Raw genomic sequence first — 20,738 nt, forward strand, 5'->3', positions numbered from 1 at the left:
CCAAAAAAAGAAAAAGGAGGGGGAAAGGCGTCTGCCAGGACATAGGAGCTCCGCCACAACATCCATACCACTTCAGCTCGTATGCCCTGGCAAACCCGATTTCTCCATTCACATCAATCGATGTGGATGAATAAATCATTGCCGGGATTTTTTTTTTTATATATACAAAGGGTTTTGCCAAAGTATATGAACACCGCCACCTCCTCAGCTCATATGCTCGGCAAACATATCTTTTACTGAAGAGGAGAAATCTCGTCTGGCAGCGCCGCATACACCGACTTGCGTGTAATCTGACAGCAGCGCAATGCTTCTGGTCCGAATGCACATCAGTGCTGCAGCTAGTCGATCGGTTGGTCCACCTGGAAGGTAAAAAAAACAAACAAAAAAGAAAAAACCAGGCCGCAAAGCAATAACTTTATTAACTTTAGAACAGAACATATTAACTTTTTTTAAACTTTTTAAACTTTTTTACTTACCGGTAATTTTTTTTTTGTTTAGTTTTTTTTACCTTTATAGAACAAACCTCTCCTTCCCCATGGGACAATGTGCAAAGCGCAAATCGCCCAAAGATGTGGCGAAGTACGTTATGCACTTTATCCCAGGTGAAAGGAGAGGTTTGCAGCAGCTGTGAGTAAAAGGGCTCTAATAGCCCTGTGTGCCTGTCCTGTGAGATGCAATCCTAAGCATAGGGCAGGGTGGTCAGGGCAGTCAGGACAGAAATAGCGGGTGTCACGCCTTATTCCACTCCTGCTACAGACACAACATTTCTTTCGGGGTGGCGGTTGGGTTGAGGTACCAGCAACGACACTGGGGAAATGTCGCTCGTGTAGACGGCTAACTACACTGGTGGATGGGGCCACGGAACCTCCTGGGTAAAGGAGGTTCGCGATGATCTCTTCCTGGAATTTGAGGAAGGATCTGTCTCCCAGCCTTACTGTAGAGAACAAAACGATTGTACAGCGCCAATTGAATTAAATATACAGACACCTTCTTATACCAGCGTCTGGTTCTGCGGGAAACTAAATAGGGAGCCAACATCTGGTCATTGAAGTCCACCCCTCCCATAAGCGCATTATAGTCGTGGACTGAGAGGGGCTTTTCAATGACACGGGTTGCCCTTTCAATTTGGATTGTCGTGTCTGCGTGAATGGAGGAGAGCATGTAAACGTCACGCTTGTCTCTCCATTTCACCGCGAGCAGTTTCTTCGTTACACAAGGCAGCCCTCTCCCCCCTTGCAAGACGGGTGGTTACAAGCCGTTGGGGAAGCCCACGTGACTATTCGCGCGTGCCCACAGGCCGCAAATCCGTTCTAGAAACAAATGCCTAAAGAGGGCCACACTTGTGTAAAAATTGTCCACATAAAGATGGTACCCCTTGCCGAATAAGGGTGACACCAAGTCCCAGACTGTCTTCCCATATGCTCCCCAGGTAGTCAGGGCAACCGACCCGGCTCCAGGGTCTGATCTTTTCCCTCATAGATCCGAATTTGTGGTATAGCCTGTGGCCCTTTCACAGAGCTTATACAATTTGACCCCATACCGGGCACGCTTGCTTGGGATGTATTGTTTGAAGCCAAGGCGCCCGGTAAAATGTATTAAGACTCGTCTACGCAGATGTTTTGCTCAGGGGGTATACAAATCTGCAAATTTCTGGTTGAAATGGTCTATGAGGGGCCGAATTTTGTGGAGCCGGTCAAAAGCTGGGTGGCCCTCTGGGACGGGAGGTGGTGTTGTCGCTAAAATGCAGAAAACGCAGGATGGCTCAAATCGTGTCCTGGACATAGCAGCAGAGAACATGGGCATGTGATGAATTGCGTTCGTGGACCAATATGACCGCAATTCATGTTTTTTTGTCAGGCCCATGTTGAGGAGAAGGCCCAGAAAAATTTTAAGTTCGGAAACTTGGACTGGTTTCCACCGGAAAGGCTGGGCATAATAGCTTTCCGGGTTTGCGGTTATAAATTGTGTGGCATACTGGTTGGTCTCTGCCACGACTAAGTCCAAGAGCTCCGCAGTCAAGAACAGCTCAAAAAATCCCAGGTCCGAACCGATTTGAGCCGTCTCAACCCGAACTCCAGACTGGGCGGTGAAAGGGGGAACTACAGGTGCGGCTGAAGTTGGTGACTGCCAATCAGGGTTTGCCAGCACCTCAGGGACTCTAGGGGGTCTACGGGCCTGTCTGCGCGGTGGCTGCGACGGGGTAACTACTGCACGTGCCACCGTACCAGCTTCAACTGCCCTTCTGGTGCTCGCTACTTCACCATGTTGTACGGCAGTGCTGGTACTAGGTCCAGGAAGGGCTGCGCTGCTGGTGTATGCCTCACCACGTGATCCGGCAGCCCCACTCTGCTGCTCTTGAAGCGGATCCTGCGTAACCTGTGGTCTAGCAACACGGGGCCGGGTACGCCTGGTGCTGCCAGGGACCTCCACCTCCTCGTCCGAACTTTGGGTCAGAGAGCCACTGCTTTCCACAGGTTCATATTCTGACCCGCTAGATTCGTCAGATGAGGGTTCCCACTCCTCATCCGACTGGGTCAGAATCCTGTAGGCCTCTTCAGAAGAATACCCCCTGTTTGACATTTTGGACTACTAAATTTAGGGTATTCCCTGAGACTACCCAAGAAAAAAAGCAAATCTGTCTTACAAAGGGGAGGCTAGCGAAGTACCGGAGGCCCGCTGCGGTTGATAAAAAATATCAAAACTGATTTTTTTTATCGCCGCAGTGCGTGTAAAGTGAATGTGCAGTGATCAAAAAATAATAATTTTTTGTCACTGCGGTGGGGCGGGGTGTGGGTGAACGCACGTGTGGGGGCGACCGATCAGGCCTGATCGGGCAAACACTGCGTTTTGGGTGGAGGGGGCGAACTAAAGTGACACTAATACTATTATAGATCTGACCGTGATCAGTTTGATCACTTACAGATACTATAAAAGTACAAATGCTGATTAGCGATACGCTAATCAACGAATAAAAGTGACTGCGGTGCGGTGGGGTGGGCGCTAACTGACGCTAACTACCTAACCAAGGGGCCTAAACTATCCCTAAAACCTATCAGTCAATACCAGTGAAAAAAAAAAGTGACAGTTTACACTGATCACTTTTTTTCCTTTCACTAGTGATTGACAGGGGCGATCAAAGGGGTGATCAAAGGGTTAATTGGGGTGCAGGGGGGTGATCTGGGGCTAAGGTGTAGTGTTTGGTTTACTCACAGTTCAGTCTGCTCCTGTGCTGGATCCAACCGACGAAAAGGACCAGCACAGGAGCAGAGAAGCCATATAACAGATCATATTTACTAATATGATCTGTTATCTGGCTTGTGATTCGATTTTTTTAAAATCAGCAACCTGCCAGCGACGATCATTGGCTGGCAGGTTGCTGATGCAATTCTCCTCGAACTTTTGCCGGCCCGCGATGCGCATGCGCGGGCCGGCTGTGACCGAAATCTCGCGTCTCGCGAGAGGACGCGCCGGCGCGTCCACTCGGAATGAAACAACCACCTCCAGGACGCGTCTGTGCGTACAGCGGTCCGGAGGTGGTTAATTAAATATTCTTCTGAAATACTTTGTTCTTTACATAGTTGAATGTGCTGACAACAAAATCACACAACAAAATGAGGCTCAGTAGTGTGTGTGGCCTCCACGTGCCTGTATGACCTCCCTACAACGCCTGTGCATGCTCCTGATGAGGTGGCGGACGGTCTCCTGAGGGATCTCCTCCCAGACCTGGACTAAAGCATCTGGCAACTCCTGGACAGTCTGTGGTGCAACGTGACGTTGGTGGATAGAGCGAGACATGATGTCCCAGATGTGCTCAATTGGATTCAGGTCTTGGGAACGGGCGGGCCAGTCCATAGCATCAATGCCTTCGTCTTGCAGGAACTGCTGACACACTCCAGCCACATGAGGTCTAGCAATGTCTTGCATTAGGAGGAACCCAGGGCCAACCGCACCAGCATATGGTCTCACAAGGGGTCTGAGGATCTCATCTCGGTACCTAATGGCAGTCAGGCTACCTCTGGCGAGCACATGGAGGGCTGTGCGGCCCTCCAAAGAAATGCCACCCCACACCATTACTGACCCAATGCCAAATCAGTCATGCTGGAGGATGTTGCAGGCAGCAGAACGTTCTCCACGGCGTCTCCAGACTCGGTCACGTCTCTCACATGTGCTCAGTGTGAACCTGCTTTCATCTGTGAAGAGCACAGGGCGCCAGTGGCGAATTTGCCAATCTTGGTGTTCTCTGGCAAATGCCAAACGTCCTGCACGGTGTTGGGCTTTAAGCACAACCCCCACCTGTGGACGTCGGGCCCTCATATCACCCTCATGGAGTCTGTTTCTGACCGTTTGAGCAGACACATGCACATTTGTGGCCTGCTGGAGGTCATTTTGCAGGGCTCTGGCAGTGCTTCTCCTGTTCCTCCTTGCACAAAGGCAGAGGTAGCGGTCCTGCTGCTGGGTTGTTGCCCTCCTACGGCCTCCTCCACGTCTCCTGATGTACTGGCCTGTCTCCTGGTAGCGCCTCCATGCTCTGGACACTACGCTGACAGACACAGCAAACCTTCTTGCCACAGCTCGCATTGATGTGCCATCCTGGATAAGCTGCACTACCTGAGCCACTTGTGTGGGTTGTAGACTCCGTCTCATGCTACCACTAGAGTGAAAGCACCGCCAGCATTCAAAAGTGACCAAAACATCAGCCAGGAAGCATAGGAACTGAGAAGTGATCTGTGGTCACCACCTGCAGAACTACTCCTTTATTGGGGGTGTCTTGCTAATTGCCTATAATTTCCACCTGTTGTCTATCCCATTTGCACAACAGCATGTGAAATTGATTGTCACTCAGTGTTGCTTCCTAAGTGGACAGTTTGATTTCACAGAAGTGTGATTGACTTGGAGTTACATGGAGTGTTGTTTAAGTGTTCCCTTTATTTTTTTGAGCAGTGTAGTTTTCTAGATTTCACTTTCAGTTGAATATTACTTTGGGGATCTCTCTTGCTCTGTAAAGATTTGTGTCTGAACCAATTTTTTTTTATATTTGTCAAGCCTGAAACTAATTGAATCTAGAAAGGTTCACTCATCTCTAGGGTGTACTTTTCCTTCCTTTAGGACACACTGTGGTTCTGGAGATTTTCCTACCTGATGAATTGTGAGTTGTAAGGCAGGGTCCCTTGACAGCTGATGATGTCAGGTCAGTATAGCAGTGCAGGAAATAATCAAGCCAACATAACAGCAAAATGGGTCTTTACTGAAGAATTAAGTTCAGATACATTAGTTACAGTTCTCACTGTGCATGGACTGTCGTTTTTTTTTTACACAAGATGCAGTTTTCACAGTCCTTACAGTGTACAACACTGCACAGGTGGTTAGTGGGCCAGGATATTTTGTTAAAGCAATTATCCTCACACTGCACATCTGTGTCTCACACTTAAAAGCAACCAGAGAAAGGGGTGCAACACTATTCCTTGAACAATGGAACCACGGGGCAGACCCTAATGTCAGGCTAAGCTCTAGTCACTCTGCACCTTATGTACAAGTTGCCATACTCTTTTAGATTTTCCAGGGCCGAACACCTTTGCGCTTCTGGACAATTTTACTGCAACGTTTATAAAGTCTTTTCAGACAGCTTATCTCCACAGAACTTCTACTCGCACCTTCCCTTAACACTGTAATGCTTTTCAATTATATAACCTTCATTTACCCTTTTTAAGCTGGTTTAAAGGCTATGTACACTTTTGGGGACAATTCTTTTATGATTGCATTTCATTCATTTGGGGCTAAAAATAGGGTTGAGCGAACCCAAACTGTAAACACAGAGGCGTTCCCATAGTGATGGGGACGCTTCAAGTTAGAATATACTGAGAACTGTGGACATAACGGCCCCCTGCTGCCTGGCAGCACCTGATCTCTTACAGGGGGCTGTAATCCGCAAAATTAACCCCTCAGGTGCAGTATGTGTAACCTGCATGTAGCAGAGCTGTGTACTGTGTTGCAGAGCTGTATGTGTAACCTGCATGTAGCAGAGCTGTGTACTGTGTAGCAGAGCTGTATGTGTAACCTGCATGTAGCAGAGCTGTATGTGTAACCTGCATGTAGCAGAGCTGTGTACTGTGCTACAGAGATGTATGTGCAACCTGCAGGTAGCAGTGCTGTGTACTGTGTAGCAGAGATGTGTACTGTGTTACAGAGATGTGTGTGTAACCTGCATGTAGCAGAGCTGTGTACTGTGTATATAGAGCAGTGTGTGTAACCGCATGCAGCAGAGCTGTGTACTGTGTTACAAAGATGTGTGTGTAACCTGGGAACTATAAAAAAAAGTGTAAAAAAAAAAAACATATAAATTCAGATCACCCCCCTTTTCCCAAAATGAAAATAAAAGAACTAAAAAAAATACACATCATGGGTGTCGCAATGTGTAAAAACACCCATTGTATAAAAATATATTCCCCATACGGCAAACAGCAAAACAGAAAAAAAAGAGTCCAAATGTCCGATTCGCCGTCGCTTCATTTGCTACAAAAATTTAAATAAAAAGTGATCAAAAAGTCTTAAACACCGAATGGTATCAGTGAAAAGTTCAGATTGCCCTGCAAAAAATTAGCCCCCACCCAGCTCCGTGCACATAATTACAAAAAAGTTATAGGGGTCAAAATATGGCGAAAAAAAAAAAAAATCAGATTCTGGAAATCTCCTGTCACTCAAAGTTACTCAGAATTGGTAGCCCTAATTAATAAATACATGCAACATGAATGCATATATGCCGCTTCACACAAAACTAGATCACAAGTGTTAGGCCTCTTGCACATGAACGTTGTTGGTCCATTCCATGCATTGGGGACAGCAATTTGCAGTCCCCAATGCACGGGCAACGTGCGTGCAGCGGCCGGGACAGATCCAGACCCATTCAACTTGAATGGGTCCGTGAACATGTTCTACTTTTTTGCTGTGCACTCTGTAGTGCTTCTGTGGGGATCCGATCCGTGGTTCCGTTCAAGTGAATGGGTGGACATCACGGATGCGGGATGCACACGGCTGGTGCCCTGTGTATTGCGGAACCGCCGTATGTGGTCCACAATACAACCACAGGCACACAGCGGCCATGTGCAACAGGCCTTACAAAGATGGGATTTATGGTGCACATCCTCTTATGCTTCCCATATTCCACAGATTTATATCAAACAGCTACTTACAGTTGTGCTGATAAGTTTACATACCCTTGCAAAATATATGATTTCTTAAAGGGGTATTCTCATCTTCCCTTTTCATACTTGCCTTCCTTGAGAGGGATGTTCACTTCCTGGATTCTTCTCCCGGCCGGGCCGCGCTTGTGCAGAAGACAGAAGATTTTCTCCCGGCCGGGCCGCGCAATATCCTGAACGTGCACGCCATCGCGCATGTGCCATGGTGCCTTATTCCTGGCCTGTATAGTACAGAGTCGGCGTGCGCGTTCGCGGCTCTGTACTATACTGGCCAGAAAGAAGTCATCATGGCGCATGCGCGGCGGCATGCGCGTTCAGGACATTGCACAGCCCAGCCAGGAGAGAATCTTCAGTCTTCTGCGCAAGCGCGGCCCGGCGGGTTTCGACAGGAGAGGTGGCCGTAACCAGGGGAGACCAAAGACAACATCAGGTAAGAGGGGACTTATTTTCTAAAAAAGGGTGGGAATTGGGTAATAAAATGTATTTAGAAAAATGATCACTGTCAAATCATTAACAGATTTAACAGTGATCATTAAGATGAGAATACCCCTTTAACCATTGTTCAGAGAATATGAATGATGAAAGTGTATTTTCCTTCTCAATACACCTTGATTCCTTCCTTTGTCCCCGAAGACAGACGTCTGGAGAACTTGTCAGTGACAAATGCAGTATGATGTCAGTAACAGTTCTATTTATTGCTTGTCATACTGGGCCTTATATACATCCATGCATACATACAAGAATAGCTGCAGCTCTCATTACAATAGTAGCAGTTCCTTCTACAGACAGGCAGCTCTTGTTATAATAATGCTGACTAGAAACTTTTCCTTATACAGACAGGAGGTAAATGTGTATATATAGTCACCCTTCAATATGATGTCACTCAACCTCCTGTCCTTTATACAGATTATACAGCTAATTCTTTTTAACCCTTCAAATGATAACACGGACACTTTTCTCTCGCTCATGGTTAGTGGTCGGCTGAAGCCATTTATGTCAAACAACTGAGTTTACTCTTTATAAATCATAATCACAACACAAACTCCCCAAATGACCCTGATCAGAAGTTTACACACCCCAGTTATTAATACCATGTATTGCCCCCTTTAACATCAATGACAGCTTGAAGTCTTTTGTGGTAGTTGTGGATGAGGCTCTTTATTTTCTCAGATGGTAAAACTGCCCATTCTTCCTGTTGAAAAAAAACAAAACAATTCCACCACAGTTTTACGGGATTTTTATTTACGACATTCGATGTGCGATAAAACTGACTGGTTACTTTTATTCTGCAGGTCAGATCGAATCCGGCGATACCTTATATGTATAGTTTTTCTTGCGTTTTAATAGTGATAAAAAAAAATAAAAAAATAATCTGATTTATTTTTTTGTCGCCATATTTTAAGCCCTATAACTTTTTTGTAATTATGTGTACGGAGCTGGGTGGGGGCTCATTTTTTGCGGGGCAATCTGAACTTTTCACTGATACCATTCTGGGATGTTTAAGACTTTTTGATCACTTTTTATTAAAATTTTTGTAGCAAATGAAGCGACCAAAAACGGCGAATCGGACATTTGGACTTTTTTTTTTTCTGTTTTGCTGTTTGCCGTATGGGGAATATATTTTTATACAATGGGTGTTTTTAAACATTGCGACACTCTTGATGTATTTTAGTTCTTTTATTTTCATTTTGGGAAAAGGGGGGTGAACTTTTTTATAGTTCCCAGGTTACACACACATCCCTGCTACACAGTACACAGCTCTGCTACATGCAGGTTACACACACAACTCTGTAACACAGTACACATATCTGCTACACAGTACACAGCACTGCTACCTGCAGGTTGCACTTACATCCCTGTAACAGTACACAGCTTTGCTACATGCAGGTTACACATACAGCTCTGCTACACAGTACACAGCTCTGCTACATGCAGGTTACACATACAGCTCTGCTACACATTACACAGCACTGCTACATGCAGGTTACACATACAGCTCTGCTACACAGTACACAGCTCTGCTACATGCAGGTTACACATACAGCTCTGCTACATGCAGGTTACACATACAGCTCTGCTACACAGTACACAGCTCTGCTACATGCAGGTTACACATACAGCTCTGCTACACAGTACACAGCTCTGCTACATGCAGGTTACACATACAGCTCTGCTACATGCAAGTTACACATACAGCTCTGCTACATGCAGGTTACACATACAGCTCTGCTACATGCAGGTTACACATACAGCTCTGCTACACAGTACACAGCTCTGCTACATGCAGGTTACACATACAGCTCTGCTACACAGTACACTGCTTTGCTACATTCAGGTTACACATACAGCTATGCTACACAGTACACAGCACTGCTACATGCAGATTACACATACAGCTCTGCTACACAGTACACAGCTCTGCTACATGCAGGTTACACATACAGCTCTGCTACATGGAGGTTACACATACAGCTCTGCTACACAGTACACAGCTCTGCTACATGCAGGTTACACATACAGCTCTGCTACACAGTACACAGCTCTGCTACATGCAGGTTACACATATAGCTCTGCTACACAGTACACAGCACTGCTACATGCAGGTTACACATACATCTCTAGTACAGAGCTCTATTTGGTGGCTACAGTTCTGTACACTCTACCAGCTGCTGTGCACATCTGACCCCTCCCACACACGTGACTCGTCACATGGTCATGACGTCATCACAGGTCCTTTGCCTCGCTAGCAGCTCCGTCAGGTGAAGAGTGTGTGTAGTAGGGCGTATTTTGAGTTAGAGAGGACAGAGTTTTGGCTGATGTCTGAGGGAGGACGGAGTTTTGGCTGATGTCTGAGGGAGGACGGAGTTTTGGATGAGGACGGACGGAGTTTTGGCTGATGTCTGAGGGAGGACGGAGTTTTGGCTGATGTCTGAGGGAGGACGGAGTTTTGGCTGATGTCTGAGGGAGGATGGAGTTTTGGCTGATGTCTGAGGGAGGACGGAGTTTTGGATGAGGGAGGTCAGAGTTTTGGCTGATGACTGAGGGAGGACAGAGTTTTGGATGAGGGAGGATGGAGTTTTGGCTGATGTCTGAGGGAGGATGGCGTTTTGGCTGATGTTTGAGGGAGGACGGAGTTTTGGATGAGGGAGGATGGAGTTTTGGATGAGGGAGGATGGAGTTTTGGATGAGGGAGGATGGAGTTTTGGATGAGGGAGGATGGAGTTTTGGATGAGGGAGGATGGAGTTTTGTCTAAAGTCTGAGGTAGGAGGGAGTTTTGCCTGACTGAGGATGGAGTTGTGGATGATGTCTGATGTCCTAATATGTATGCCGTAAAGCAATGAGCATTTTAAGGCGCCTAACATCCTGTATAAAGTCAGTCTCTTGGAACTAAGCTCACACCAGGATTCTCCAAAGTTGGATATTGAAAAACTGGGACAAAAAACAATCTTCCTTAGACAAAAAGATCCTCATACCTCATTTAGTAAAAAGAGACTTAAATTGGTGGGGGAAAAAAAGGAAAACCTTCAGAAGGGAATACTTTGGCAAAAACATCCAGAGATCTAAATTCTGACCGATGCAAGCAAGTCAGGATGGGGAGCAAAGGTAGACATTTTCTTTTTCCAAGAGACATTTACCAAAAGCACAAGCGACTGTTTGTCAAATTTCAGAGAATTTACTGTAGTTTGGAACACGTTAAAAGTGGCACAATATCTCCTGAGGAACCAGCATCTAAAACGGTAAACAGTACTTTATTTAAAACACCAAGAAGGCACAAGATCCAGCCTTGGAACACTTGATAAATTCTGACTTGGGCAGCAGAAAATATCCTGTCTCTAACAGTGATAGACCTCAAAAGGATCCCAAAATAAAGATGCAGATTTCCTAAGGGTACTTTCATACTAGCGTTAAAGTTTTCCGGTATTGAGTTCCGTCATAGGGGCTCAATACCGTAAAAAAAAAACGCTTCCGTTTCGTCCCCATTCATTGTCAATAGGGACAAAACTGAACAGAACAGAATGCTCCAAAATGCATTCCGTTCAATTTAGTTGGTTCCCAGACCGGAGAGCAAACTGCAACATGCTGTATTTTGCTTTCCGTCCTGGGAAAAACAGATCTGTCATGACCCCCAATGCAAGTTAATAGGGACGGATCCACAATAGAAAACGGATCCGTCCTCCATTGACTTTCAATGGAGGTTAAAACGCATCCGTTTTGGCAATGTTAAAGATAATACAACTGGATCCGTTCATAACGGATGCAGATGGTTGTATTATCAGTAACAGAAGCGTTTTTGCTGGACCCTGCCGGATCCAGAAAAAATGCTAGTGAGAAAGTAGCCCAAGCCGGAAAAAACTAGACCCAGGGGAATGGTCCTTAACCCCTTAAGGACTTGGCCATTTTTTGCAAATCTGACCAGTGTCACTTTAAGTGCTGATAACTTTTTTTTTTATTATAAATTTCTTTATTAATTTTCTCAGAGGGAAGACAATATACCAATATAAAAAAAAGAGAACATATTGCATATACTGTACATATTACATCTCAAAATGTATCATCACAATAATATACATAGTGCTGGAACTAGCACTTAGCCTGATAGGCCAGCAAACATGTAAAGGAGAAAGAGAAGACCTAGCATGGATACTAGTCTCCCTCCATCCATCTAGAACCTCCCCCACCCCCCCCCCCCCCCACCCCGACCAGGCCACGGTTGACGCAGGGGCGGTGGGCGACTCCCACCGTCATTCCGGATTATTTCATCCTATCTTATACTACCCTATAGTTCATATCTTAACCACCATATGTACGTGGGTGCTTCCGCCCAGGCATCCCTTATCAGTTCCACTCCAGCCAAGTACCCTCCCACTGTGTCCGGTGCTTCTCCTCTTTACATTTAAAGTACTCAAATTCTTTTACTCTGTGCATTAGTCTTTCCCACTCTGGTAGGGTTGAAGCCTTATCCATCACCCAGTTTCTAAGAATTAGTACCTTAGCCAGTAAAAACCCCTTCTGCCAGCGAGTCTGTTCGCCTTTAGATAATTTGTGTTTAAACTCCAGGGAAACTATCCCAAGTATGGCTAATTCAATCGTTGGGGGAGGGCTATTCTCAGTTCTTGACCCCATACCCTGAAATATACTTTGCCAGAAATTATTAATAGCCGGGCAGCTCCATAACATATGGACATATTTCAGACAACAAAATTATTTTTCTTTATTCCTGTACATTTTGGAGAGGAGTCCCGGAGTGAGATATAGCCGGTGACCGATTTTGAATTGTGTCAACCGATGTTGGCGCGAAAGGGAGGCCTTCTTTATATTTTGATATACTTCACGCCACTGGAGTAAGTTACCTGACCCTAAATCCGCTTCCCATTTACCAACACTTTTAAATTTAGTAACCGTGCTTAAGTCCTTTTGTAATCTGGTATAGATTTGTGAAACCCTAATTTTCTTCCCATAAAAAGTGTAACAGTAAACTAACAGTGACTGCGTGGCTGGTGTTTGAGAAATTTTATTCCGCATATGTGCGAGTGCATGCTTAAGTTGAGCGTATCTGTAGTAATTTAACGCCGTAATTGGTGTCTCGTGAAATATTTCCCCTATGGGTTTTAATTTACCGGCGGTGCAAATATGTGACAGCATCGTGATCCCTCTCCGAGTCCAATAATTATTGTCATTCAGGGCCAAGAATTCTTTTAAAAAAGAATTATCCCATAGCGGGGTAAATTTCAGGGCATACGTAACTTTCAAAATGGATTTTATCTTATTCCATACTTTCTGCAGCATTATACTTATAGGGCAGGTGTGTTCACTACGCCCTAAAAGTCCAGCCTCCACTATACTAAATATATTCTGAGTAGGACACATCTGCTGTTTAGAAAGGTACGATAGCAGTAAGCTATCCCCAGCGTTAATGCCCCATTGCAGTTGAGAACACAAATAATATCCCTGAAAATATGGAAGGGCGAGGCCTCCGACAATTTCAGCTAACCAGAGATATTGCAGCTTAATACGGACCCTTTTCCTGCCCCATATCAGGTCGTTGATCAATCTGTCAATACAGTTAAAGAAATTGTCCTCGATCCAAATAGGGCAGGGGCCAATCACGTACAGTATCCAGGGAAGTAAAATCATTTTAATCAGTGCGATTCTATTGATCTGCGAAAGGGGAAGTTTCTGCCAGACCCTGACCTTCTCCTTTACTTTATTTATCAGGGGGATGATGTTTAGCTTATTGTAGTCCCCTAGTGAGCTACCAATCTTTATCCCTAAATACTCCAAATGGTCCAGTGGTGATATTACTTTTACTTTGACATCGGTTTGTGGGGGAGCGCGATTCAGAGGAAAGAGGACAGATTTGGACCAATTTCTCTCGTACCCGGCCACCCGGCTGAACTCATATATTATTTGCATAACGCGTGGAACATTTCTCCATCCGTCATTTAAATAGAGCAGTATATCATCCGCGTATAAACTGATCTTGTCCCCCGCCCCCCTTCCTCCGAATCCCACAATTTCCCCATCGGCTCTAATCCTGCAAGCGAGGGGTTCCATAAAAATTGCAAAGAGTAGTGGAGAGAGCGGGCAGCCCTGTCGAGTACCACGCTGCAGGCAAATAGCGGGGGAGATCACCCCGTTGATAACTCTAGCCACTGGACTATTATATAACATTCTGACCCATTCAATAAAATTTTTCCCCAGATTCATCTTATACATGGTCTGCCATAGAAAGGACCACTCCACCCTGTCGAAAGCCTTAGCGGCGTCCAGGGACAGGATGGAGTGGTCCTCCCCCCCCACCTGTCTGTATATTCAGGAAGGTCCTGCGTATATTCGTCTGGATCTGTCGCCCGGGAATGAACCCCGTCTGGTCTGCATGTACTAGCCCCTTTATTACCTTTTTTAGTCTGTTTGCAAGGACCTTAGCGACTATCTTGTAGTCTGAGTTAAGTAATGATATGGGTCGGTAGGCCTCCACTTTATTGCCTTCCTTCCCTTTTTTCAAGATCAGTGTGATAATTGCCTCCCTTAATGATGGGGGCAATTTCCCTATAGTGCAAGATTCATTTAATACCTGCAGTAGCCCTGGCAGGAGGGCCTCCCCATGACACTTGTATATGCCAAACGGGAGGCCATCCGACCCGGGGACTGGAGACCCCTGAATTCCAGATACAACCTCCTGCAACTCACTTAGAAGAATTGGGGAATTCAGGAGTGCCGAGTGCAGGAATCCTGGTTTGCTGCAAGAAGTCCTCCAAGTGCCTCGTTGTCATCTATCTCAGAGCGATATAGGTTATTAAAGTATTTTACAAATTCCCCATCGATTTCCGCTGCTTTATCCAACTTACGGCCGTCACTTGTTTGGACTTGTCTGATTTTTTGGCAGGCCCTTTGATTAGATATTATGGAAACTAAAAGTTTACCTGGCTTTCCCGTCTCGCAAAAGTGATCATATCCTTGAAAGAGCAGTTTGTTCTGTGCCTTTTTCGTCAGGTAGTTTGTATACTTATCCTTAGCTGTTTTAAGCTTAACCCGTATATTCGCGTCATTAGTCGTTCTAATCATCCCTTCTAAGTATCTTACATGGTCTTCCAAACTTTTTTCTTCTTTAAAGAACTCTGCTCTTTTTACTTTAATTATACCATAGTATAGCCCACGGAGATATGCCTTCATCGCGTCCCACACAAAATGGATGTGTGTTGATCCGATGTTTTGTCTCCAAAAGTGGGCTAAATCCTTGTTTATCCTATCTTGGTCCTGTACAATAGATAGCCAGTGTGCATTCAATCTGAAGGGTCTAGCACTGGTACGTTGTCCCCCTATCTTAATGGCTAGTAAAATCTGGTCTGAAATTCCGTGAATCTCATATTTCATTTTCAGAATTAGGGCGATCATCTCACTGTTTGCCAGGGCAATATCAATTCTGGACATGGCATTGTGTGTCTTACTAAAGCATGAAAAAGCCTGTCTATTGCCGTACAATGCCCGCCAGATATCCATTAGCCCTGTTTCTTGACAGAACCCTCGGAATAATGAGTGTTTTCCCTGGTTATATTTTGCAACATTAGATATTCTGTCCAGTTCGGGGTCTAGCACACAGTTAAAGTCCCCGGATACTAAAACCGGACACCTCTCTCTGCTATATACAAACGTGGCCAGTTGCTTCAGGACTGTCATGGCGAATGGGGGGGGGGATGTACAAAAAGGCCAAAATACAATTTCGGCCGTTCCATCGGCCATAGAGAAAGACGAATCTCCCGTCTGTGTCAATCCGATGTTCCAAGAGAACATAATCAACATTTTTGTGAACATATACACTGACCCCACGGGAGTATGACGAAAAGCTGGAGCGGAACTGATGCCCTGCCCATTTCTTTGCTAGATATTCAGGGATTTCTGATGATGCATGTGTTTCCAGCAATGCTACTATTGCGGGAAGATGTCGACAGATCAAGTCAAAGACTATAATCCGTTTTGTTCTGTCCCCGAGCCCTCGTACATTCCATGTTAGAACTTTATCGTTCATTATGTTTTACAGTTATAGGGGAGTCGTCCACTGCCCCCTGGCGACAACCGCAAAAAGCGGCGAGGAGGACCGCCAGCTGGTGGCTTTTTGAAAGGGATTCTGTGGGCTCGCTCCACGCAAAACATGGTTGAGTCCCATCCGGATCCCAATACCTGTGTTAGCCATTTTTGTATAAATCTAGCAGGACTGTCCCCCTCCACTCCTTCGGGAAAACCCACTATTCTCAGGTTGTTCCTGCGCGCTCTGTCCTCCAAGTCTGTCAGCTTCATATTGACCCGCTTATTTTCCCTGTCTAAGTCGTCTATCGTCTTGCCCATATGTTTCTGTTCTGTTTTTACCTCCACCAATACAGTTTCAACATGTTTGATATTCGCCCTGATTTTGTTCATGTCCTCTCTAATTAAGGTGATATCCGTCTGTAACGTATTCACAGTAGTGGCAATGTCTGTCAGTGATTGATTAGTGGTCTGAACTACCCCCAATATATCCAACAACTTACTGTCTATGGTATCTAACCGATCTATGTCTAGTTCCCTCAACTTGGGAGTTGTCTGCTCCGCCTGCAACGGCGGGTTTACTACGCCCTCTGGTGCCTCTGTAGTTTTTTTTCCCCCCTCTGGGCTTTGATATTGGTGATTTCAAATATTTTTCCATTCTGGCTTGTGGGCTGCTTCCAACCCCATCTTTGGATGATCCAGTGCCCACAGATTTCCTGCTATATTTCGGCGGCATATTGTTAGCTACTCTCTTGTCCTAACATCTGACGATGTCTCAAGGTCCCAGACTTAGTGGGGGCCTCGAGCTATCCCCAGAATATACTGCCTCTCAATTAATAATTCTGCGCCAAAGGTTTTCAGCGAGAAACAAGAGGGAGGAAGAGGGGAGAAAAAAAAAAAAAGAAAAAATAGTAGGAAAACAGATTCTACATATATAATCACCAATAAATTGCCCTAGATGTCTGACAATGCACTTCATCGAATACGCACCCACCATGAATCAGATTCTGCGAGGAGCAGTACCCCCCCCCCCCCCGACCGGGCCTCAATGACAGTATACCACGGCGGCACAGAACAAACCCGCAACTCCACGGAATTATCCCTACGGTGAACGCCGACCGGGCCTCAATGACAGTATACCACGGCGGCACAGAACAAGCCCGCAACTCCACGGACACACAGAGCCCAAGAACCACCATCCCACCACCCCCACCCATACGCCCAATCCTGCAAAGCAATATGTTAAAAATAGGTTTTTGGACAATATATGGGGGCAGGTATTCACACATATATCCAACACAGGCAGTTCATGCAACGGCAATAGTTATGGTGGTCACCACCAGATAGCCAAGTACAACGATGCAGTTTGTATATATTCCAACAAGTTCCAGTAGGTTAGTCTGTTAGTTGGGTTATATATGTCCGCTGCGTGGCATACGGCCCCCCACTGGCAGCCACTTCTGTGCACGTTCCGATTATATATTTGTAATAGTGGATTAGTTTCTGCGCTCAATCCAGGAGGTCAGTATATATGAGGAAGGCAGGGCAGCGGGATAGGGGAAACCCCCACAGCTCGCAGTTCTTCACGCACAAATATTAATGCTTCAGCAAATAATTCATCCGACAATATTACAGGTGTTGTTGTATCGCCATACCTGACGAGATGCGTAGTACACCAATGTTTCCGGGTTAGTTGATAGGTTATCTATGGCCCACAAAGGACCATACAGCCTATTCCAATGTGCGGACCCACAATAATGTAGGGTTATGTAGTTATAAGTTAGTAGGTTATGTGTGTTAATAACACCCGTAGGCTAGTACCCTCTCACCAGTCTTCAGCCTGCCGGCCAGGAACAGACAACATCGATCTGCAGGCAGTGCGGCCCTCACGTGTCCACTTTTGTCGTGCAGCGACCTCACCCGATACAGTGATACAAGAGCGCAACGTCCACCTGGGAGGTCGGAGGTTGGCGACCGCGAGGACCTATGCGGCCCTGATTCACCAGCGCTGTTCTAAGATGAGGCCTGTGCACTCTTCATCAGCTTGCGTAGCGGCATGACGTAGCTATGTGGGCGTGCCGCGCGTCCGCTTAGGTGCCACCCCCTTACTTGTCCGCCTCGTCCCTCACCCTCGGCGTCCGGCTGGACCGTACCCAGCGCTGAATACGATATGCCGTGGGTTCAGCAGTTGCGCGGCTATTGACAGGGGGCATAGGAGCGTGCCACGAGGAGACCGATGCAGCGCGCTGTAGCAGCAGGACGGAGTGAGCTGTGCTGATAACTTTAAAACGCTTTGACTTATCCAGGCCATTCTGAGACTGTTTTTTTCATCACATATTGTACTTCATGACACTGGTAAAATGAAGTAAAAAAATGTATTTTTATTTATAAAAAAAAATACCAAATTTACCAAAAATTTGTAAAAAATTGCAAATTTCCAAGTTTCAATTTCTCTACTTCTATAATACATAGTAATACCTCCAAAAATAGTTATTACTTTACATTCCCCATATGTCTACCTCATGTTTGGATCATTTTGGGAATGATATTTTATTTTTTGGGAATGTTACAAGTCTTAGAAGTTTAGAAGCAAATCAGTTCAGGTCTGAAGTCACTTTGCGAGGCTTACATAATAGAAACCACCCAAAAATGACCCTATTCTATAAACTACACCCCTCAAGGTATTCAAAACTGATTTTACAAAACTTTGTTAACCCTTTAGGTGTTCCACAAGAATTAATGGAAAAAAGAGATACAATTTCACATTTTTGGCAGTTTCCATTTTAATAATTTTTTTCCAGTTACAAAGCAAGGGTTAACAGCCAAACCAAACTCAATATTTATGGCCCTGATTCTGTAGTTTACAGAAACACCCCCATATGTGGTCGTTAAACGAAGTACAGGCACACGGCAGGGCCGCAGAAGGAAAGGATGCCATAAGGTTTTTGGAAGGCAGGTTTTGCTGGACATTTTTTTTTTTTTACACCATGTCCCATTTGAAGCCCCCCTGATGCACCCCCTAGAGTAGAAACTCCAAAAAAGTGACCCCATTTTAGAAACTACGGGATAGGGTGGCAGTATTGTTGGTACTAGTTTAGGGTACATATGATTTTTGGTTGCTCTATATTACACTTTTTGTCAGGCAAGGTAACAAGAAATAGCTGTTTGGGCACCGTTTTTATTTTTTGTTATTTACAACATTCGTCTCACAGGTTAGATCATGTGATATTTTTATAGACCAGGTTGTCACGGACGCTGCGATACCTAATATGTATACTTTTTTTAAAATTTATGTAAGTTTTACATAATGATTTTATTTTTGAAGCAAAAAATAATAAATCATATTTTAGTGTTTCCATAGTCTGAGAGCCAAAATTTTTTCAGTTTTTGGGCGATTACCTTGGGTAGGGTATGATTTTTGCGGGATGAGATGACGGTATTATTGGCACTATTTTGGGGTGCGTGTGACTTTTTGATCGCTTGCTATTACACTTTTTGTGATGTAAGGTGACAAAAAATTGTTTATTTAGCACAGTTTTTATTTTTTACGGTGTTCATCTCAGGGGTTAGGTCATAGAGCCGGTCGATACAGACGCGGCGATACCTAATATGTATACTTTTTAATTTATTTATGTAAGTTTTACACAATAACAGCTTTTTTAAAACAAAAAAAATGATGTTTTAGTGTCTCCATATTCTGAGCCATAGTTTTTAAATTTTTGGGGCGATTGTCTCAGGTAGGGGCTCATTTTTTGCGGGATGAGGCGACGGTTAGATTGGTACAATTTTGGTGGGCAAACGCCTTTTTGATCGCTTGCTGTTGTACTTTTTGTGATGTAAGGTGACAACAAAATGGTTTATTTAGCACAGTTTTTAATTTTTTATGGTGTTCATCTGAGGGGTTAGGTCATGTGATATGTTTATAGAGCCGGTCGATACGGACATGGCGATACCTAATATGTATACTTTTTTTCCCCCTATTTTTTACCAATTTTTTTAAACTTTATTTGGGGAAAATGACGTTTTTGTTTATTTTTACTTGAAACTTTTAATTTTTTGGGGGAAAACCGTTATTTTTTCAATTTCTTTTTCACTTTATTTTTTGTCCCACTTTGGGACTTGAACTTTGGGGATCTAATCCTTTACAATGCATTCCAATACTTCTGTATTGGAATGCATTGGCTGTATGAGTAATACTGTGTGTATTACTCATACAGCTTCCGGCCTGTGAGATCCAGGGGGCTGGATCTCACAGGCTCGTCACCGGAAGGCAGCGCTGATGCCTAAGGAAGGCATCGCGCTGCCTTCCATGCCATCGGGTCCCCCCTACAGCCGCATGGGGACCCGATGGCATCGCCGATCGCCGCCGCAAACCTCAGGTAAAGCCGCAAACTGCAGGTCTGAATTGACCTGCGGTTTGCTGCGATCGCCGATGCGGGGGGGTCACATGACCCCCCCCCGGCGTTGTGACAGGATGCCCGCTGAATGATTCCAGCGGACATCTTGTTCCGATTAACCCCCGCCGCAATGTAGTTTTAAAGTTAGGACGTACCGGTACATCAAGGGTCCTTAAGGACTCGGCAAACATGGTGTACCGGTACGTCCCTAAGTCCTTAAGGGGTTTAAATCTTCTCCTGTACAAAAAATAAAAACAAAGTGGGGTTCTCCTCAGGTGGACCTTTTTGCTTTCAGGGTAAATCGCAGGTTAAAAATTTCTGCTCCCTAAATCCCCAGAGAAACCCACAACGGTAGGTGCCTTCTACATAAAATGGATTTAGGATCTAGCATATGCTTTTCACCCGTTTGCATTAATACCTGGCATGATTCAGAACATCCTTCATCATCCTGTGACTGTAATAATGCTAACTCCTTACTGGCCAAAAAGAAGCTGGTTCCCAGCACTAAAACAGATGTTTATACAAGATCCCTGGATTCTTTCTTACCAGGATAATAGGCTGATCCAGGACCCAATTTGTCATCCAGATCCACAGATTTTCAGACTAACAGCCTGGATCCTG

Source organism: Bufo bufo, chromosome 4 (assembly GCF_905171765.1).
Source record: "Bufo bufo chromosome 4, aBufBuf1.1, whole genome shotgun sequence".
Taxonomy (NCBI): Eukaryota; Metazoa; Chordata; class Amphibia; order Anura; family Bufonidae; genus Bufo; species Bufo bufo.